Raw genomic sequence first — 24,103 nt, forward strand, 5'->3', positions numbered from 1 at the left:
CTGTGAAGGCTACGGATGGTGAAATCTCTCCTGCTCTCTTTCAGCTTCGGGTTTTCCTCCTAAACGCCATTTTCCTCAATCATAAAATCAAAAATTTATTTTATGTTTCTAAATTTCTTTTTATTGGAGTCCAATTTGTATGAATTCTTGCTTCAGCAAGGGTGTCATTCAGGAGAGGAGGAGAGATCATGAATTCCCAGATAGGCAAAATATAAAGGAGTTCATTACCACTTAACATGTCCTGTAAGGAATTTTCAGAGGGACTCTTCTAGTGGGGGAAAAAAAGAGAACAAAAGCAACAAAGACTAGAAAGGACCAGAGAACATCACCAGAAACTCCAACTCCTCCTGTAACACAAAGACACAAAGTTCATATCTTTGAATAATCACTCTGAATGCTGATAGACTAAGTGCTCCATTCAAAAGATATAGCGTATCAGAGTGGCTTAAAACACAGGATCCGGGATGCCTGGGTGTCTCAAGGGGTTGAGCATCTGCCTTTGACTCAGGCTGTGATCCTGGAGTCTGGGATCGAGTCCCATATTGGGCTCCTGGTGGGGAGTCTTCTTCTCTTTCTCCCTAATTTTCTCTGTCTCTGTCTCTCTCTCTCTCTCTCTCTGTCTCTCATAAATAAAATCGTCATTAAAAAAACAAGATCGGGATCCCTGGGTGGCGCAGCGGTTTGGCGCCTGCCTTTGGCCCAGGGCGCGATCCTGGAGACCCGGGATCGAATCCCACGTCGGGCTCCCGGTGCATGGAGCCTGCTTCTCCCTCTGCCTGTGTCTCTGCCTCTCTCTCTCTCTCTGTGTGTGACTATCATAAATAAATAAAAAATTTTTAAAAAAACAAGATCCATCCTTACGCTGCCTACAAGATGCTCACCTTAGACCTATACACACCAGCAGATTCATAGTCAGGGGAGGGAAAATCATCTACCACGCTAATGGATATCAAACGAAAGCTGGAGGACCCATACTTATATCAGACAAACGAGATTTGAATCCAAACACTGGGGGACACCTGGTGGCTCAGTGGTTGAGCATCTACCTTCAGCTCAGGGTGTGAACCTGGGATCACAGGATCGAGTCCCACATCGGCCTCCCTTAGGGGAGCCTGCCTCTCCCTCTGCCTATGTTTCTGCCTCTGCTTCTCTGTGTATCTCTCATGAAAAAATAAATAAAATATTTAAATTTCAAAAAGAAAGAACAAATACTGTAAGAAGAGATGAAGAAGAACATTATTTCATAATTAAAAAGACTCTCTATCAAGGTCAAACAACTAAATATTTATGCTGCCAACATGGGAGTACCTAAATATAGAAACCAATTAACAACAAATGTACAGGAACTCACTGATAATAATACACTGATGGGATTTCAACACCAATTATGGCAATGGACCAATCGTCTAGCAGAAAATCAACAAGGGAACAATAGTCTTGACACACTTGACCACAGGGACTCAACAGATATAGTCAGAACATTAGATCCGAAAGCAGAATACACATTCCTTTCCAGTGCACATAGGACATTCTCCAGAACAGATCATATCAGGGCCCACAAATCAGCCTTCAACAGGTACAACAGGTACAAGAAGGTTGATAACACACCATGTACATTTTCGGAAAACGGCGCTATGAAACTGGAAGTCGACAGTAAGAAAAAATTTGGACAGACCAAAAATATGTTAAGTTTATGATCATCCTACTAGAGAATGAATGCAGTAACCAGGAAATTAAAGAGGAAATTTAAAACAAATGAAAATGAAAACATGTTTCTCCAAACCTCTGGGATGTACCAAAGGCAGTCCTAAGAGGGAAGTACATAGCAATACAGGCTTACCTCAAGAAACAAAAGTCTCCAATACACATCCTAACCCTACACCTGAAGGAGCTGAAAAAGGAATAGCAAACAAAGCCTAAAACCTAAGAAGAAGGGAAAAAATAAAGATGAGAGCAGAAATAAACAATACAGAAACAACAAAACAGTAGAATGGAGTAACAAAACTAAGAGCTGGTTCTTTAAAATAATTAATAAAATGGATCAAGCCCTAGCCAGCCTTATCAACGAGAAAAGAGAAAAGACCTCAATAAATAAAATCACAAATGAGAGAAGCAGATCACAATCAACACCAGAAAAATAAGACAATGATAAGGGAATACTATGAAAGATTATACGCTAACAAACTGGGAGACCTGGAAGAAATGGACAAATCCCTAGAAATGTGCAAACGAGCAAAACTGAAATAGGAAGAAATATAAAATATGAACAGACCCATGAGTAACAAAGAAATTGAATCAACAAGGCACCTGGGTGCCTCAGTGGTGGAGCATCTGCTTTGGCTCAGGTCATGATCCCGGGGTCCTGGGGAATCAAGTCCAACATCAGGCTTCCCGCATGGAGCCTCATTTTCCCTCTGCCTTTAACTCTGCCTCTCTGTGTCTCTCATGAATACATAAATAAAGGTGCAGCCACTGTGGAAAACAGTCTGGAGGGTCCTCGAGAGTAAAAAATAGGGATCCCTGGGTGGCGCAGCGATTTGGCATCTGCCTTTGGCCCAGGGCGTGATCCAGGAGACCCAGGATCGAATCCCACGTCGGGATCCCGGTGCATGGAGCCTGCTTCTCCCTCTGCCTGTGTCTCTGCCTCTCTCTCTGTGACTATCATAAAAAAAATTAAAAAAAGAAGTTAAAAATAGAGCTACCCTACGATTCCAAAATTGCAAACCCAGGTATTTGCCCCGAGAATACAAAAGTAGTTTAGTAGATTCGAAGAGGAACACACAGCCCAGTGTTGGTAGCAGCGTTACCAACAACAGCGAACCTGTGTATAGAGCCCAGATGTCCATCGACAGAAGAATGGGCAGAGACGATGTGATAAATATACACACTGCAACATCACTCGGTCATCAGAAGGGATGAAATGAAGCCATTTACAATGACGTGGGAGAAGTGGAAGGGACTTATGCTAAATGAACTCACTCAGTCAGAGAAAGACAGATACCAACTACCATACAATTGCATTCACATGTGAATTTTAAGAAACCCATCAAACTGGTAAAGGGGCAGAGGGGGGATGAGAGAAGCAAACAAAAAAACACACTGTTAACCACAGAGAATAAACTAATAAATACCAGGGGAAGGTGGGGGGATGGGGAATCAGGGGATGGGGATTGTGGAGGTCACTTCTGACCAGTACCAGGAGTTGTATTCAAGGGTTGAATCACTATGGGGTAAAACTGAAACTATATCATACTATGTTTATAAACAGGACTTCAAGTAAAACTTTAAAATAATAATTGGTAGTATAGAGGACACATGGGCACACAAGAGATAAAATCAGAAAGGCAACTGAAAATCCTGAGTCTTTAGAGCCACAAATCCCCTCCCCTTAGCTGAGCTCAGGAGAAGCCTGCCATGCCTATTCTCACCCCAGAGAAGCTGGATTTTGATTCTCAGGGAAAGCCGCTGACTTGGTGGAGTCAGGCTATCTTTGAAACCAAAACCTAAATAGAGTGCATAAAACTAAACTGCCCAAGATGCTAGGAGTCCCAGTGCAGGCACATGCCAAGACACAAACTCTAACCATACAGAGACATAACCCTAACCCTAAACTTAAGCCTAATGTTAACCTAACCCTTAAACAAGAACTGTCACTAATCAAAAACCAAACACAAACCCCAAGACCGAAACACATTCACTGAACCTTCCTGCCAACCCTCACCCTAACTCCTAACCTCTTCTAAACCTTTAACCCTGACGCTTATCTTAAATCTAACCCTAACCATAACCTTAACTTAATATACTCAAATCCTATTCCTAACCTTAACCTGTACCCTAACCTCTTCTAACCTATACTCAAATCCTATTCCTAACCTTAACCTGTACCCTAACCTCTTCTAAACCTTTAACCCTGACGCTTATCTTAAATCTAACCCTAACCCTAACCTCTAAACATAACCTTAACTTAATATACTCAAATCCTATTCCTAACCTTAACCTGTACCCTAACCCTAACCCTGTAATACTAATCCTATCTCATATCCCAAACTGTACCCTAACCCGGACCCTAAAACTAATCCCTAACCCGCTGCCTAACCCTCTCTTACACTTTTCCAAAACCGTACCCTACCCCTGACCTGACCCTAACCGTAACCCCTAACCAAACTCTAACCCTAATCCTACCCTAACCCGTATCCTAAACCTAACCCTCACCCTAACCCTAAACCTAGCCCTAACTTTAACTCTAACCCCTAACGCTAACCCTTAACCCTAATTCACACCCTAACCCCTAACCCTAACTGCAAGCCTAGCCGAACCCTAACTCTAACCATAACCCAAACACCAACTCCTAACCTCGTGCCCTAATCCCTAAAGTCTAAACCCTAACCCTAACTCTAATTCCTGTCCCTAACCCAAACCCCCATCCTAACTCCTAACCACTGACCCTTACCCTTAACCCTCACCCTAACCTCTAATCTGTAACCATAAGCATAATCACTATCCCAACATCTAACCTAAGCCTAACCACCAACCACCTCCTCTCCCCTGACCCTACCATTCATTGTACCCAATCACTTATCCTATGGTTCTGAGGAGTCCCTTCTGACATGGACGTGGCCCCCAACGGCGCCTCCAGAGTCCTGCAGGGGGTCCCGAGGAAGCCGGGCTGCTGTGAATGCAGATGTGGCCCCACGTGTTCCAGAGTCATAGTCAGCGGGTACTGAGTACACGGGTCACCTGTCAACGTGGAGTATGCCTCCTCTGGAAGGAGGAGGAACATTCTTCTGGATGCCTCACATCCTCTGGAAGCCTCACAGCAGGTTCTCAGGAGGCCGGGGGCTCCTGTCAGCCTGGACATGGCCCCATGTCCCCTGAAAATTCACCCCGGGTCCTGAGGAGGCTGTGGGTTCCTGTCAGCCTAGACACAGCCCCATGTGTCCCGAAGCCAAAGTGCAGGTCCTGAGGAGGACGGAGGTCCTCTCAGTCTTGACGTGGCCCCACATTTTCCTCAGCCTCACCATTAGACCTGATGAGGCTGGGGGCTCTTGTCAGAATAGACGTGGTCCCAAATCATCCCAATCGTTCAGTGTGTCCTGAGGAGGCTGGAGACTTCTATCAGTGTGGATTCGGCATCCACATATTTCTTAGGCCTCACCACTGGCTATGACAAGGCTGGGGTCTTCTGTCCACATAGACGCATCCCCATATTTCCCGAAGTCTACACCGGGGGTCCTGAGGACATCAGCGTCCGGTTGTGTGGACGTGGCCCCACATCCTCCCGAAGTGTCACCGCAGGTTCTGAGGTGGCCGAGGCTCCTGTCACTGTGGATGCGGCCCCCAGCTTCCAGAAGACTCAACTTATGTCCTGAAGGGCCAATTAGCTCCTGCCAGAGTGGAAGCAGTGCCCCATCTTTCAGAAGCCTCCCCACATGTTCTGAGGCGGCCCAGGGGCTCCTGCCAGTGTGGATGGGGGCCCACATCTTACTGAAGCCTCCCCGCGGGTCCTGAGGCAGCCCAGGGGCTCCTGTCAGGGTGGGTGCGGGCCCACAATTTCCTGAAGCCTCCCCGCAGGTCCTGAAGTCGTCCAAAGGCTCCTGTCAGGGTGGATGTGAGCCCACATCTTCCTGAAGCCTCACCATGTGTCCTGAGGAGACCGAGGCTCCTGTCAGCATGAAGGCTGCCCAATATCCCCCTGAAGACTCCCTGCAGGTCTGAGGAGGCTGTGGCTCATCAGCGTGGACATGTCCCCACGTCTTCCTCAGGCCTCCCCAGCACAGGCTGGCTCCTGTTAGTGCAGGTAGACGAGACCTACTGCACATGCCTGCCCCTTGGCGGTGCCTGGGCTCAGGCACCCCTGCGGGATCCTCAGGCGCTACAGGAGGTACGTGCCCATCCCCAGGCCCACCTCTGCCTCCTTCCACGCTCCAGCTGTGGCCTGTTAGCTTCGGAAACGTATGACTGAAAAGGAGCCCAACACACAGCTTCCCCAAAAATACTTAAGGAGAAGGAATTGGAGCCCAAAGGACGCGAAACGAAATGTGGACCAGACTTCTACTACGTCCTGCAAAACGCACTCAACCCTCTTCCACTGTGGGCAGGACCGCGGGTTGGTGCAGACGCCATAGAAACAGTGTGGTGGCTCCTCCTGAAGTTACAAATAGAGCCGACTTGCGACCAGCATGTGTAAAGCCTGGAGCTCACTCCGAAGATACAGATGCAGTGAGACATGGGACAACTGCACCCCAATGTCCACAGCAGCCGGGTCCACAGTAGCCACACTGTGGGAGGACCCTTGGTGCCCTGTGGCAGATGATGGATAAAGAGGATGGTAGGTAGATGATGGTCATAGAGAGAGGAATGGTACTCAGCTATCAAAGAGCAGGAAATCTTGCCATTTGCAATGACGTGGATAGGAGAGGGATCATCTTAAGTGAAATAGGTCAGTCGGAAAAGAGAATGACCGTGTGGTGTCATTCATAGGTGGAATTAAAGAAGCAAAGCAGATGAACATCTGTGCAGGGAAGGAAAAACAAATAAGATGAAAACAGATGTAGGGAACACAGACTCTTATATTTAGGAAACAAACTGAGTGTCACAGCAGGGGAGGGGATGAGGGAGAGCATAACGGGACTGGCATGAAGGAGGGCATGTGATGTCACGTGCACTGAGGTTATCTCCAACTGGTGAATCTCTGAATTCTTCCTCTGAAAGTATAATACACTATACGTTAATTAATTGGGTTTAAATTAAATTAAGTTAAAAAAATCAGTTGTATCAGAGCACGTTTCCTTCTGGACTCTCTGTTCTGCTCCTTCAGCTTATGGTGGGACCAACTCTCGTGGGTCTGGTTTGTTTAAGTAGGCGTCAGGCCTCGTCCATGGACCAGCCCAAGGCTAGAACTCACGACCCCGAAATCAGGACGGGAGGTGAGGTCAAGTGTCGGATGCTTAACCGACGGAGCCAGGTGGGGTCCCGAGGACAACACTGCTTTATCCTGTGTCTCTGTGACATCGTTTGAAATAGGAAAGTGCTGCGTCCCACTCTGTCCTGCTTCTCCAATACTGATTTGCTCCCCGGGGTCATTTGTGGGGGCAGATGGATGTTATGGTTTTTTTTTTTCCTATTTATAGGATGTGCTACCATGATTTGACAGGAATGACATTGAAATAGAGGGTGGCTTCAGGAACTGCGGACATTTTCACAAGATGAGGCTCCCAAACCACGAGTCCAAGATGGCCTCCCAGAGCCTGGTATGGCTCAATGCACAAGTCTTGTGCTCCTTTGGTTCTGATTATTTATTCTCTGTGATGCTCCTGAGAAGGGAGTCACGTCCGTCATTTCCTTCCTGAGTGCTCATTGTCAGGACACAGCAAGCCCCACAATAGAATAAAAACTGAGCCCAGGCCAAATGCAGGAAGCCCCTATTAGAACAGATCTCAATGCCTTTGAAGGCCCCATATCAAAATGTAAACAGAACTTGAGGAACTGCTCCAGCCCTTCGGGAGTTCCCCGAGACCAGGCCTTAAACTAAGCTAAAAACCACCTTGGGTTCCTAGTCCCTGCTCCACTGTGTCGGGTATACATGGACACAACCTCGAGTTTGTAAATAAACCCTCGTGTGTTTGCATGTCAGCTTCTCGGTGGTTTCTCGGATTCGCAATCGTGGGCACAAAAGTCTGAGATAAAAAAACCAAACCAAAAGAAGCTTGGACACAGGTAGAGTGAACGCAGGGTTCTGAGAGAAGCAGCGGAGACCCGGGGGCTCTCTTGTGGAGGCGCCAGCTGACTGGGGGACAGGATGCTCATCCCCAGAGCCAGAGGACACAGAGACCCCACCCGCATCCCGCCCGTCAGCACAGCACCGCCCGCTGGAGCCCAGAGGCGCTGAAGCCCACCCCGCTTCTGACCCCCACAGGTGCAACTCCCAGGCAGATGTGCACCTGACAATCAGCGCCCCGGCCCATACTAGATTCCTTTGTAGTTTGTGCTCTTTTTGCATTTATTTTATTTGATTCTATTTTATTAATTGCCTTATTTTAACTTTTATGTATGTACCTTATATATTTCTTATTTTTACTTTCATGGTACTTTAATTGTGTTTCATATTTTGGGATTTAGAATCTTTTAATGATCAGGCCAAAATAACCTGGTGGTTTTTTTTGGGGGGGGAGGGCAGTTGTTATTGTTTTTCTTGGTTTTTCTTTTTCTTCCTTCTTTCTTTTCTGGAAAAAATAATGAAATGGAGAAATTCTCCTCCATAAAATAACATGAGGTAGTACTCACAGCCAGGAAGTTCATCAATACATATATATGATGTCTAAAAGAGTTTAAAACAATGATTATCAAGATAGCAGCTAGGCTGGAAAAAGAGCACAGAAGAAAACTAGAGAATCCCTTACTGTAGAAATAAAAGAACTAAAATCTAGTCAGGCCAACGTTGAAAATGCTATAACTCTGATGCAGTGCCAAGTGGAAGCCCTAAAAACAAGAAACGTTATGGACCATAGAGGCAGATTTTGGGAACTCAGCCACTTATTAAAACAATAATATTCATATCATAGGAGACTCAGAAGATGAAGAGAGAGAAAAGGTGGGCCTTGCTCAGCCATTAGAAACGACAAATACCCACCATTTGCTTCAACGTGGATGGAACTGGAAGGTATTATCCTGAGTGACGTAAGTAAATTGGAGAAGGACAAACATTGTATGTTCTCATTCATTTGGGGAATATAGATAATAGTGAAAGGGAATATAGGGGAAGGGAGAAGAAATGTGTGGGAAATATCAGAAAGGGAGACAGAACATAAAGACACCTAACTCTGGGAAAAGAACTAGGGGTGATTGAAGGGGAAGAGGGCGGTGGGTGGGGGTGAATGGGTGATGGGCACTGAGGGGGGCACTAGACGGGATGAGCACTGGGTGTTATTCTGTATGCTGGCAAATAGAACACTAATAAAAAGTAAATTTATTATTAAAAAAGGAAAGAAACAAAGTGTGGCACCTGGGTTGCTCAGTCAGTTAAGCTTCTGTCTTAGGCTCGGATCATGATCCAGGTCCCAAGGCAGGCTCCCTGTTCATCTGGGAACCTGCTTCTCCCTCTCCCTCTGTCCCGCTCACTCATGCTTTTTCTCTCCTCTCTCTCTAAAATAAATAAATAACATCTTTGAAGAAAAACAATGAAACAAACCTAGAGGGAAGAGAAATCTCCCATGTAGAAGAATTTCAAACAATTTGTGCAGACATTCCACCGTCAAGTTCATGAGCATAGCTTCCCACTCTTATGTGTGCAATACACATAGTAACTTCCTTCTACAAAATATATTATGAAAAACTTAAAATAATAATGCTAATATAATAATCATAATCATAATCATAAAGAATCAGTTTACTACGGAGAAAGCTGACAATCCCTACTTCAGCAAGATGACCAGAACGATGCCAAGACTGATAAATCATGTAGATAGTATCTATTCTTTATATGCTATAATGAAAATGGGAGTATATCTCTGTATATAATCCACAGAAATATTTAAATCATGATATAAACAACAGACATGTCCCAACTGAGGGAAATTTTACAAAATACTCTACTTCTCAAAGTGTTCCAGTTCAACAAAAACAAGGAAAGGCTGAAAGACTGTCACAATCCAGAGGAGCCTAAGAAAACATGAGGACAAACGGAATGTCATATGAGGGGTGGTAACTTAGCAAAAACTAAGGAAATCTGAATAAAGTATGGTCTTTGGTTAATGCGAATATTTTAATATTGATTCATTAGGTCATATTTGTACCGTACTAATATAAGATATCAATAAATGGAGAAATTGAGTGCAAGTGCATGTGAATGCTCTGTACTATCTTCTCAATTTCCCTATAAATCTTTGTTTTTTTCCTAATAAATAAGATTTATTTTGAAAATTGACTTAAATGAATCAGGCTCCAAGTGTAAAGACATTTTAAGAATCGTTGAATTAACTTTTGCCTTATTCTTAAAGAGTTCCTTCGATGGGAACAAAGTAAGAATTTTATATCAGAAGGAAAGAAAAACACTTATGAACACGTATAATTCCTCCTCAACCTGAAAAGCAGGAACGGATAACAAATAGCAAAAATCACATAAAAATACTTCTAGTATAATAGACACCATATTGTAAGGGCATTTAAAATTAGTAATGCATAACATTTATTTCCTTGACATTTGTCTTCCAAAGAGTTCAAAGTGTTTCAGTGTCAGTTGAAACAGGGGAAGAATCTCAGGGAAGAATCCTTCACATAAGAATAAGACCATTGGAAATAATGTCTCTCAGTTCTTTCCAAATCCATAAAGATGCATTTCCTGATGAGTGACTGAGCTGTGAAGAAAGAGAGGAGAAACCCTCAACCCTCTGAATTACTTGTGTCAGAATATTTTAAGCATAGTACTACAGATAGTAAATTATCCTTATTAACAGGAAATACATCTCAGATTGGAATCTGAGCAATCAGATAGGCAGAGAAAAAAGCCTTTGACTGGCTCTTCAACTTTAAAGATAAAGGACAGCTTTTGTATGTACAAAGTCAGTTGTCAAGATAGCCTTAGGGAATAAGAGTCTGCAGCATGGAATCCCGCTGCACAGCCGGGATGACCGAACCCCAGCTCTTCCTGATCCCAAATCCCTGGTCCTGTCCCCCAACACAGGCTGCCACACTGTGGTCATTTGCAATTTCTCTCTCAGGAGCTCTGGGGAAGGGGGAAGGAGCAAGATAGGATGGGACGGGACTCAAGTAGGCTGAGAAAATGAAGGCCTTTCCACTTTAAGTTCAGCGTTCGAACATGTCAAGCCATCCCAGGCCCCTGTGAAGAAAAGCTGAAATTTACATGCCTACAGTTACAGGAAAAAAACAAAAGTTTATAGCTTAATGTCCTAGAAAGCTCCACATTAGAATAAGAACTGAGCCCATGCCAAGGGCTGGAGGCGTCTATTAGAATGAGAACAGAGGTCAATGCCCTTGAAGGCCCCATATCAAAATGTAAACAGAACTTGAGGAATTACTCCAGCCATTCTGGAGGTCCGGGAGACAAGCCCTTAAAAGCAAAACACCACCTCCCTCGGGGTCCAAGTCCCTGCTCAGCTGTGTCGGGTGTACTTGGACGCAAGCTCGAGTTTGGAAATCAACCCTTGTGTGTTTGCATCAGTGTCAGCTCTGTAGTGGTTTCTCGGATTCGCAGTCTTGGGCACAACACCCCCATTTCCCCTCCCAACTGGGCTTAACCCCTATGCCATCCCACCCAGGCTGACCCTCAGTCACCTCCCCGCCCACAACAGCTGTGCACAGGCCCTCACACAGGTCCCATGGGCACGGTGGGCACTCCTGCCATCCCCAGCCTCCCAGAGGAAGGAAGGAGGTTCTGCAGGACACACTCGCATGGTTGCCCCAGGGCTCCCTGCTCAGCACGGCAGCTTGTGACATGTCGGGGTCTGTGTCCCTGATGCCTGCATCTCCTCCTTGGTTTTCCCACAGTAACTGAAAGAGGAGGCCCTGGTCTCCCCCTAGGACATCACGGAGGTAGACTTGGACGTCAACAGGACGTTCAGCAGTCACATCATGTTTTGATACTACTACAGGGTAGAGTGAGGCTGAGGGGCCAGGGGGGATCGGGCTCCAGGGGAAGACCAGGGGTTTCTGGGTAGGGAACACGGGGCTTCTGAGGCCGGGGGAAGAACAGAAGCCAACAACACACGGCTGCATGGTAAGGTGCTGGGGATGACCCCCGTGACCCCTCCCCCAGAGTCTCGGGGATGAGGAGGTCACTAGGATGGGGTCTCCAGGGGATGCCATGTGAGCTGAAAACCAAAGGGGTGAGGGACGGCCCCCTGAAAAGCAGGGGTTGGGGGTGCGTGTCGTGGGGGTCAGTAAGGGGACAAGGGGGCAGGGTGCATGGCTGTGACTGGAGGAGGAAACACATCGATCTGATGAGGGTCGGAAGGGTCAGGGTGACACCCCCTCTCGGTGCTTTATATATTTCTAAATTCTATGCATTTAATTTGAGACAATTTGCAATTTGTAAACATACATAGTATGATGACCCGAGATATTGTCCCCGGTCCAGCCAGGGCCCTGCACTGAACACACGGGGCCCCAGGGGCAAGTGTCACAGCAAACCCCAGACCAGGGTCACTTTTTTCTGTAGATTTCCCCTGTGGATCTCAGATAAAGGGTTTGCCGTGTGTCTGCCAGCCCCCCCACCCATCCCATTTCCCAGACCCACACCATCCCCTAAGATCATCATCCCCCATGGCGTAACCCCTACACCATCCCCCTCACACACACACAGCCTCACAAAATCCCCACCCACACTATACCCCAACACAATCCCCCCTACACCATCCCCCACACTCTACCACCATCATACCCATGCCCCCACACCATCCACCCCCACACCATCGTCCCTGAGCAAGGACCCGATGCAGCTGCCCCCTGTGGGACATGCTCAGCCTCCCCAGGGTTCTATGGATACCCTGCTTCCATCAGAACCTCAGGTGTCCCATAGAGTACCCAGGGGTGGCAGGGAGGAGGGAAGACAGGGAGCCCACAACAGGGTGTGTGCAGGTGAGTGGTGCAGAAGACCCACTGTGCACTGCCATGCCCACTGTCCCTCCTGGAGCATGGCACACCCTGCACAGGACACCAGCCCCTAACCTAGAGGAACCTGGGCTGACTGGGCGCCAGGCTCTGGGGGGTTGGGTTGATTTGAGCCCCAACCAGGCCCAACACAAAGACTAATAGGATCCAGCCCCCCATGGCCCTGTCCAGCCCTGGATTCTGGCCCTGGTATGAGCGAGCCTTCTCACAGTTGGATGTGGCCTCCTGGGCACTGGGCGTGCACCCACAGATCCAGGTCACTGACCTAGGGCAGACCGGGGGATCCCGGGACACCCCAGGGTGGGGAGAGGAGGGGTAGGTCGGTGGGCCCCACCCACACCCACACCAGGAGGCAAGCTCCTACAGGTGCTGGGGCCCCAGGGGTCCCGAGGCCGGGGTCCAGCTGCCCTGCAGGGATGCAGCCCAGGAGCCCAGGAGCTGCAGTTCCAGGTCAGCTCTGCTGTCCTCAGAACCGTCACTGAGGCTGAAACCTCAGGACACACACCTCCAAACAGAGTCCACACATGCTCCCAGGAGGGGGACTCCAGCACTCGCCCCCCCCAACTCCGTGTGATTCTTGCTCTCCCCTAAGATAGAAGGGTCTCCTTCCCCAAGGGAAGGCGCACACCCTCTGCTCTGAGCCTGTTTGCTGTAGAAAGTCAATAAAGTGTTGTGGTGCAAAAATGCACAACCAGCCCGTTTCAGTGTCTCCCAGAACTCTGTGCATGGGGCGTGGAGAGACCCACAGTGAGGAGGAGGGGGCACCACTGAGGCCCCAACCAGACCATGCAGTGGTGCCACTAGGCACACACAGCTGACGTCCCCACGTGCCATCCAGGGGCGGCTGGACGCCAGGGTCAGGCCTCACAGACTTTACTGGGACTCAGCCTGTGCCCCGTGGGCCAGAATGGGCGGGAGAGTGTGACAGCCAGGGAGCCTCAGGTCACCAGGGTCTGTGCAAAGTGACCTGAGAGGTCACTGCTCCCTCTGTCCAGGGGGCCGGGGCTGGGCGGATTCCGGGGCACTTTCTCCCTCCCTGCATCCCCGTGCCTGGGTGCCTGGGGCACAGAGGGCCTGCGGGGTGGTCAGTGTGGCCATGGAAGTGATTTCAGGCAGCAGGCCCTTGTGTTGTGCCCAAGATTGCGAATCCAAGAAACCACCAAGGAGCCGACACCAATGCAAACTCCCGAGGGTTTCTTTACAAGCTGGAGCCCCCACTGGGACCAACCAAAAGTTGGTCCAAGTGCACCAGACACATTGCAGCAGGGACTTGGACCCTGAGACTAAGAGGCGAGGCAGCTTTATAGGGGACAGTGGACCATGGGATATGCAGAAATTTGCACAGTCATGTCGGTCCACATGTAGGTGGCCAATTGAATTACACCTTACCCTATAGTATCCACTTGAGCTGGTCTATTACTTTGGTCAGAATCGCTGCGGGGTTTTGGCGGGCACAAAGCACGGTTACATTGTTATGAGCAGATTTCCCATTAGGGTGTGCCCAGCGGAATGACTAGGGTGGGGCAGCACCTTAAGCCATAAGCAGATCATTTGGAGGTCATAGGGGGAGGTGGCAGATGTATCACAAAATTGAATCACTCCTGCTCTGCTTGTCCAGGGGTAGGGGATTTTTGTTAAATTTCCTTGGTCCCACACTTGCAGCTCATCCACCTGGACCACCCTCACCCGGTGGACTCAGCGTGAACACCTTTTGGTGCTGGATCTCTCACACCAACGTGTGGAGCACACCCTCCTTGCCCGAGTGAGTAGGGGGTGGGTGAGCATGGGGTTCGGCCTGAAGGCCAGTCAGCACAGGGGAACAAGGAACCCCAGCTCCATCCCCACTCTGACTCCCACATACAGGCAGCCTCATGGCTCCCCGCCATGGGCAGCTGGTTCCTCAGGAGCTACCCCCAAGGGTGGCCCGAATGTCTGGCTCCCTGCTGGAGAGGCACTGGGGAGAAGAGAAGCAGCCGGCGCTCGGCAGGACCCACTGCCAGACATGGGAATGTGGCTGAGCCGGACCTTCCAGCTTAGCTGACTCTCCAGCGGAAAGACACTGCATGAGCGAGCCCCGGGGTGGATAGGAGAGCCCAGCTAGTCACCCAGCACCAGCACCAGAAATGATGTTGTGCCAACCATTTCCGGGTTTTGGGTTACCCAGCCAGAGGATACGATAGCTGCATGTGATAGCTGCATGGGATAGACACACACACCCCAAAACCAACAAAAGTCAGAATCCCCCAATGTTGTCAAACAACAGCCGGATGTTTACATACACCACGCTGTGATCCCCAATAGGATACATGGCAGACGCTATAAACCACGACTGCAGACGTGCTGAAGGCACGGAGATGTGCCTGCTGGGTTCCAACAAGGGCACAGAGGGGAAGGAAGCATCCTACGGACGGGGGGCCCCTGCTAGGAAAGGACACCAGTTCCCTGTGAAGGCTACAGAGGGAGAAATCTCTCCTTCTCTCTTTGTGCTTCTGGTTTTCCTCCTACATGCCATTTTCCTCAATCATATTAGAAGAATTTATTTTAGGTTTTTAAATTTCTTTTTATTGGAGTCCAATTTGTATGAATTCTTCTTTCAGCATGGGTGTCATTCAGGAGAGAAGGAGAGATAAAGATTTTCCTAGACAGGCAACATATAAAGGAGTTCATGACCACTTAATCAGTCCAGTAAGGAATTTTAAGAGGGACTCTTCTAGTGGGGGAAAAAAAGAGACCAAAAGAAACATAGACTAGAAAGGACCGGAGAAAGTCACTGGAAACACCATCTCTTCCGGAAACACAAAGGCACAAAGTTCATATCTTTGAATAATCACTCTGAATGCTGATAGACTAAATGCTCCAATCAAAGGTATAGGGTATCAGAGTGGCTTAAAAAACAGGATCCGGTATGCCTGGGTGGCTCAGGGGTTGAGCCTTTGCCTTTGACTCAGGGTATGATCCTGGAGTCTGGGATCAAGTCCCATATTCTGCTCCTGGTGGGGAGCCTACTTCTCTCACTGCCTAATTTTCTGCCTCTCTCTCTCTTTCTCTCTCTCTCCCTCACTCTCTCATTTTAATCGTTATTAAAAAAACAAGATCCATCTGTATGCTGCCTACAAGATGCTCACATTAGACTTATAGACACCAGGAGATTGAAAGTCAGGGGATGGAAAATCATCTATCATGCTAATGGATATCAAAAGAAAGCTGGAGGACCCATACTTATTTCAGACAAACGAGATTTGAAACCAAACCCTAGGGGACACCTGGTGGCTCAGTGGTTGAGCATCTGCCTTCGGCTCAGGAGGTGATCCTGGGATCCCAGGATCAAGTCCCACATCGGCCTCCATTTGTGGAGCCAGCCTTTCCCTCTGCCTATTTTTCTGCCTCTGCTTCTTTGTGTATCTCTCATGAATAAATAAATAAAATATTTAAATTTCAAAAAAGAAAGAATAAATACTGTAAGAAGAGATGAAGAAGGGCATTATTTCATAATTAATAAGACTCACTATCAAGATAAAACAACTAAATATTTATGTTGCCAACATGGGAGTACCTAAATATAGAAACCAATTAACAACAAACGTACAGGAACTCACTGATAATAATACAATGACAGGGGATTTTAACACCCACTTATGGCAAGGACCAATCGTGTATACAGAAAATCAACAGGGGAACAATAGCCTTGACACACTGGACCACAGGGACTCAACAGATATAGTCTGAACATTTCATCATAAGCAGAACATCTTCCTTCATTTTTTTTATTATTTACGATAGTCAGAGAGAGAGAGAGAGAGAGAGAGGCAGAGACATTGGCAGAGGGAAAAGCAGGCTCCATTCACTGGGAGGCCGACATGGGATTCGATCCCAGGTCTCCAGGATGGTGCCTTGAGCCAAAGGCAGGTGCTAAACCGCTGCACCACCCAGGGATCCCTACACATTCCTTTCAACAGCACATGGGACATTCTACAGAACAGATCATATCATGGCCAACAAATCAGCCCTCAACAGGTACTACAGTTACAAGAAGGTTGATATCACACCCTGTACAGTTTTGGACCAGACACTAAGAAACTTGAAGTCAACAGTAAGAAAAAAATTGGACAGACCAAAAATATGTGGAGATTATGAACATCCTACTAGAGAATGAATGGAGTAACCAAGAAATTAAATAGGAAATTTAAAACAAATGAAAATGAAAACATGTTTCTCAAAACATCTGGGATGTAGCAAAGGCAGTCGTAAGAGGGAAGTACATAGCAATACAGGCCTACCTTAAGAAACAAGACGTCTCCAATACACACCCTTCCCTACACCTAAAGGAGCTGGAAAAGGAATAGCAAACATAGCCTGAAGCCTACAGAAGAAGGGAAAAAATAAAGATGAGAGCAGAAATAAATAATGCAGAAACAACAAAACAGTAGAATGGAATAACGAAACTAAGAGCTGGTTCTTCAAAATAATTAATGAAATAGACAAAGCTCTAACCAGCCTCATCAACGAGAAAAGAGAAAAGACCTAATAAATAAAATCACAAATGAGAGAAGAGAGATCACAATCAACACCAGAAAAATAAGACAATTATAAGGGAATTCTATGAAAGGTTATACGCTAACATCTGGGAGACCAGGAAGAAATGGACAAGTCCCTAGAAATGCGCAAACGAGCAAAACTAAAATAGGAAGAAATAGAAAATGTGAACAGACCCATAACTAGCAAAGGAATTGAATCAGCAAGGCACCTGGGTGCCTCAGTGGTTGAGCATCTGCTTTGGCTCAGGTCACGAACCCGGACTCCTGGGGCATCAAGTCCCACATCAGGCTCCCCACATGGAGCCCCATTTTCACTCTGCCTATACCTCTGCTTCTCTGCGTCTCGCATGAATACATAAATAAAATCTTTAAAAAAGAAAAAGATATAAAGATGTGAAAGGACCCAAATAAAATCACAAATGAGAAAAGAGAAATAACCACCAACACTAGAAATACAAATGTTTATAAGAGAACATTATGAAAAATCATATGCCAGCAACCCCGAACCTGGAAGAAATAGATCAATTCCTAGAAATATATAACAAAGCAAAAATGAAAAAGGAAGAAATAAAAAACTTGAACACACAGATAACAGGCAGAGAAATTGAATCAGGAATCAAGAATCTCCCAACAGGAGACGCTTATATCAATAGAATAGAATGGAAAGCCGAAACAAGATACAAACCTGTAACACTATGGTCCATTAAACGACAACAAGGAAGGAAGGAATATCCAAAGCACAAAGACCGTCTCTTCAACAAACCCTAACCCTGATGCCAGGATGTGTACAAATGGTGTTGGGAAAACCGGGCAGCCACACGCAGAAGAATGAAACTGGACCACTTTCTTGCACCATATATATAAAAAATAAATTCAAAATGGATGAAAGACCTAAATGTGGGACCTGAAATCATACAAAGAAGAAAAGATAGGCAGCAACATCTTTGACATTGGCCATTGGATCTGCTTTCCAGATATGCATCTGAGGCAAGCGAAACAAAAGCAAAAATCCTATTGGGAGTTCATCAAATTGCAAAGCTTCTGCAAAGTGAAGGAAAAAAGCAACGCTAAAATGCAACATATAAAATGAGAGGAGATATTTGTAAACAACACATCCAATAAAAAGTTAGTATCCAAAATACATAAAGCAAATATAAATGTCAGCATCCTAAACACAAATTATCCAACTGCAGATGGGCAGAAGACATGAATGGACTTTGTCTCTGTCAAGACATCCAGATGGCCACCAGACACATGGACAGACACCCAGCGTCACCCATCATCAGGGAAATGCAAACCAAAACCACAAGGAGATGTCACCTGACAGCCATCGAAATGGCTAAAATTAACAACACAAGAAACAGCAGGTGTTGGTGAGGCTATGGAGAATGGTTATACTCCTCGTGAGCATGAGATCAGGTGCAGCTACTGTGCAAAACAGTGTGGAGGGTCCTCAAGAAGTTAAAAGTAGAAGTGCCCTATGATTCCAAAATTGCACAGCTAGGTATTTATCCCGAGGATATAAAAGTAGTCTCTTAGATTCAAAGAGGGACACGCAGCCTAGTGTTTGTAGCAGCATTAACAACAAGAGCCAAACTGGATACAGCCCAGATGTCTATCGACAGATGAATGGGCAGAGATGATGTGGTAAATATACACACTGTGACATCACTCGGTCATCACAAAGGATGAAATGAAGCCATTTACAATGACATGGGAGAAGTGGAAGGGACTTATGCTAAATGAACTCAGTCAGAGAAAGACAGATATCAAATACCATACAATTGCATTCACAAGTGAATTTTAAGAAACCAAACAAACTGGCAAGGGGATTGATGGGGTGGGATGAGAGAAGCAAACCAAGAAACTCACTCTTTTTTTTTTTTTTAAATTTTTATTTATTTATGATAGTCACAGAGAGAGAAAGAGAGAGAGGCAGAGACATAGGCAGAGGGAGAAGCAGGCTCCATGCACCGGAAGCCCGATGTGGGATTCGATCCCAGGTCTCCAGGATCGCGCCCTGGGCCAAAGGCAGGCGCCAAACCACTGCGCCACCCAGGGATCCCAAGAAACTCACTCTTAACCACGGAGAATAAACTAATAGATACCAGAGGAAGGTGGGGGGGATGGGGAATCAGGCTATGGGGAGAGTGGAGGGCACCTGTGACCAGTACCAGGCATTGCATCCAAGGGTTGAATCAGTATGTGGTAAACCTGAAACTATATCATACTGTGTTTACAAACAGGAATTCAATAAAACTTTAAAATAATAATTGGTAGTAAAGAGGATACATGTGCACACAAGAGATAAAATCAGAAAGGCAACTGAAAATCCAAATAAAGAGTATTTAGAGCCTCAAATCCCCTCCTTAGCTCAGCTCGGGAGAAGCCTGCCATGTCTATTCTCACCCCAGCAGAAGCCTGTATTTTGATTCTCTGGGGAGGCCACTGACTTGGTGGAGTCAAGGTACCTTTGAACCCAAAACCTAAAGAGAGTGCATAAAACTAAACTGCCCAAGATACTAGGAGTCCCAGTGCAGGCACAGGTCAAGACTGAAACTCTAACCATACGCAGACATAACCCGAACCCTACACTTAATCCTAATGTTAACTGAAACCTAAAACAAGACCCATCACTAATCGACAACCAAACACAAACCCCAAGACAGAAACACATTCACTGAACCTACCTGCCAAGCCTCACCCTAACTCCTTAACCTATTCTTAGGTTTCCTTAACCCTGACCGCTACCTTAAATCTAACCCTAACCCTAACCTCTAACCCTAACCTTAAATTAATATACTCAAATCCTATTCCGAACCTTTTCCTGTACCCTAACCCTAACCCTCTAACCTCTAATACTAACCCTATCTCATACCACAAAATGTACCCTAAATCCGTACCCTAAAACTAACCCCTAACCCACTGCCTAACCCTATCTCTTACCCTTTTCCAAAACCGTACTCTGACCCTACCCTGACCCTGACCTGACCATTACCTCTAACCAAACACTAACCCTAATCCTAACACCTATCCTAACCCTACCACTCACCCTAACTCTAAAGCTAGCCCTAACTTTAACCCTAACCCCTAACCCTAACAACTAACCCTAACTCACATTCTAACTCCTAATCCTAACTGCAAACCTAATCACAACCCTAACACTAACCATAACCCTAACCCCAACTCCTAACATCTTGCCCTAATCCCTAAGCCTAAACCCTAACCCTAACTCTAAATCCTGTCCCTAACACTAACCCTAAACCCTTTCCCTAATCCCTAACTCCCATCCAACTCCTAAACACTGACCCTTACCTTATCCTTCATGCTATCCTCTAATCCATAACCATAAGCATAATCACTAAACCCTAACATCTAACCTAACAACCAACTACCTCCCTTCCCCTGACCCTACTATTCATTCTACCCATTCACTTACCCTGTGGTTCTGAGTAGTCCCTTCTGAGGTGGAGGTGGCCCCCAACGGTGCCTCCAGAGTCCTCCAGGGGGTGCTGAGGAAGCCAGGATCCTGTGAGTGTGGACGTGGCCCCACGTGTTCCTGAGTCATAGTCAGCGGGTCCTGAGGACGCCGGGGCTCCTGTCAATGTGGACTATGCCTCACATCCTCTGGAAGACTCACAGCAAGTCCTCAGGAGGCCGAGGGCTCCTGTCAGCCTGGACATGGCCCCATGACCTCCAGAAAACTCACGACGGGTCCTGAGGGGGGTGTGGGCTCCTGTAAGCATAGACATAGCCCCATATATCCTGAAGTCAAAGGGCAGGTCCTTAGGAGGCTGGAGACTCCTGTCAGTGTGGATTCGGCACCCACATCTTTCTTAGGCCTCACCAAAGGCCCTGACAAGGCTGGGGTCTCCTGTCTGCATGGAAGCATCCCTATATTTCCCAAAGTCTACACCGGGGGTCCTGAGGACGTCAGCGTCCTGTTGTGTGGGCATGGCCACATGTCCTCCCATAACGTCACTGCAAGTTCTGAGGAGGCCAGGGCTGCTGACACCGTTGATGCGGCCCTCACCTTCCAGAAGCCTCAACTTATGTCGTGAGTGGCCCAGGAGCTCCTGCTAGAGTGGACACCGCACCACAGCTTCCTGAAGCCTCCCTGCAGGTCCTGAAGTGGCCCAGGTGTTCCTGTCAGGGTGGATGCGGGCCCACATCTTCCTGAAGCCTCACTGTGGTTCCTGAGGAGACCGGGGCTCATCAGCATGGTGTGTCCCCACGTCCTCCTCAGGCCTCTCCAGCACAGGTGGGCTCCTGTTAGTGCAGGTGGACGAGGCCTACTGAGCCTTTGCGGCTCTTGGGCAGGGCCTGGGCTCGGGCGCCTCCTGTGGGACGCTCAGGCACTGCAGGAGGCCATGTAGGAGGCAGCATCCCTGTGCACAGGTCCACACCTGCCTCCTTCCAGGCTACAGCTGAGGCCTATGAGCTATGGAAACGTCTCACTGAAAAGGAGCCCAATACCTGGCTTCCCCAGAAATACTTAAGGACAATTATTGGAGCCCACAGGATGCAAAATGAAATGTGGACCAGACTTTAACAACGTCCTGCAAAACTCACTCAACCCTACACTCTGTGGGCGGGACCGCAGGCTGGCACAGCCACCCTGGAAACGGTGAGGAGGCTCCTCAGGAAGTTACAAATAGAGCCGCTCTGTGAACAGCAGGTGCACGGCCTTAGCTCACCCCGAAGATACAGATGCATGAGACTCGGGGACACCTGCACCCCAATGTCCACAGCAGCCAGGTCCACAGTAGCTACACTGTGGGAGGAGCCTCGGTGCCCTCAGGCAGATGATCGATAAAGAGGATGGAAGATAGATGATGGTCATAGATGATAGATGATAGGAACAGTACTCAGCTATCAATGAGAAGAAAACATTGCCATTTGCAATGACGTGGATAGAACTAGAGGGATCATGTTAAGTGAAAAAAGTCAGGAAGAAAATTAACGTATGGTTGCATTCATAGGTGAAATTAAAGAAGCAAAGCAGATGAGCATCTGTGAAGGGAAGGAAAAAAAATAATATGAAAACAGAGATGGAGGAAAAAGAGACTCAATCACAGGAAACAAACTGAGTGTCGATGTAGGGGAGGGGAGTGGAGGGACAGGGTAACTGGTAGACGGGCATAAAGGAGGGCACGTGATGTCATGAGCCCTGGTGTTATCTCCAACTGGTGAATCCCTGAATTCTACCTCTGAAAGTATAATACACTATACTGTTAATTAATTAGGTTTAAATTGAATTAAGTTTAAAAAATCAGTTGATGGTATCGGAGTGCATTTTCTTCCAGGCTCTCTATTCTGCTCCTTCAGCTTATGCCAGAACCACACCCCTGTGGCTTTGGTTTGTTTAAGTAGGCTCCGTGCCTCATCCACAGTTCGGCACATGGCTCGAATTCATGACCCCGAGATCAAGACCAAGGGTGAAGTCAGGAGTCGGATGCTTAACCAACGGAGCCAGCTGGGGCCCTAGAACCACACTGCTTTATCCTGTGTCTCCGTGACATTGGTTGAAATAGGAAAGTGGAGGGAGGGGCAATATGGCGGAAGAGTAGGGTCCCCAAATCACCTGTCCCCACCAAATTACCTAGATAATTTTCAACATCCTGAAAATCTATGAATTCGGCCTGAGATTTAAAGAGAGACCAGCTGGAATGCTACAGTGAGAAGAGTTCACACTTCTATCAAGGTAGGAAGAGGGGGGAAAGAAATAAAGAAACAAAAGGGGATCCCTGGGTGGCACAGTGGTTTAGCGTCTGCCTTCAGCCCAGGGCGTGATCCTGGAGACCTGGGATCGATTCCCACATCGGGCTCCCGGGGCATGGAGCCTGCTTCTCCCTCTGCCTGTGTCTCTGCCTCTCTCTCTCTCTGTGTGTGTGACTATCATAAATAAATAAAAATTAAAAAAAAGAAACAAAAGACATCCAAGGGGGAGGGGTCCCACGAGGTTCTGGGCTAAGGCCTGGGCGAGTGCCTCCAGGATAAGAAAGCTCTGACCCAGAGAAGCAGGAGCTTCACCAATCTTCCCGTGTGGAAAGGCACCCGCAGGGAGTTGGAGCAGGACACCAAGATGGCGAGGATGCCCTCGGGCTCCCTGGAACACTAATAGACACCTGCGCGCCCAGGAGACTGCACCATATCCTACGTCGAGCTCCCTAAAAGACTGCAGGGCCCACAGCTGGACCCAGAGCACCTTTGAGGGGCTTGGGTGGTGGCTCCACATGGAGGGGGCTGTGAGGCCAGGGCTCGGAGTGGGCTCCGGCAGAGGAAGAGGATCCCTGCGGAGAGGGCTGTGGGGCTAAGGGACCAGCTCAGAGGGGCTCGGGCAGCGGCGCCATGGAGGCAGCTGTGTGGCCAGGAGGGGGAATCCAACAGTGCAGGCACTGGAGCACAGGGCACCAGGACACAGCCCAGGATCCGGCCTCCCCCTGGGACAGGTAGAGCCTGGGAAGGCCCACGACAGCTAGGACGCTTCTGCCCAGAGCTGAGCAGATCAGCGTCCCCACCTTGGCACCTCCAGGCCCTGCAGAGGGAGAGCTCCATAGTTACTGTGGGAGCTGAATCCAGGGCTCCAGAGCTGCTGGCGTCACTGGGATAGTTCCTCCTGGGGCCTCACAGGTTAAACGAGCCCTGCACCAAGCAGAGGGCAGAGCAGCTCCCCCAAGAGCTAACACCTGAAAGTCAGCAAAACAGGCCCCTCCTCCAGAAGACCAGCTAGACGGACAAGTTCCAGGGGAAGTCAAGGGACTTAAGTATATAGAATCAGAAGATACTCCCCGTGGTTTTTTCTTTTCTTTTCTTTGATTTCTTTTTATTTGTTTGCATCCCCCACCCTTTATTCCTTTCTTTCTTTTTCTTTCTCTTTTTCTTCTCTTTTTTCTTTTTTTTTTTTTCGTCCTTTTCTCTTTTTCTCTTTTCTTTTCTTCTTT

Source organism: Canis aureus, chromosome 36 (genome assembly GCF_053574225.1).
Source record: "Canis aureus isolate CA01 chromosome 36, VMU_Caureus_v.1.0, whole genome shotgun sequence".
Taxonomy (NCBI): Eukaryota; Metazoa; Chordata; class Mammalia; order Carnivora; family Canidae; genus Canis; species Canis aureus.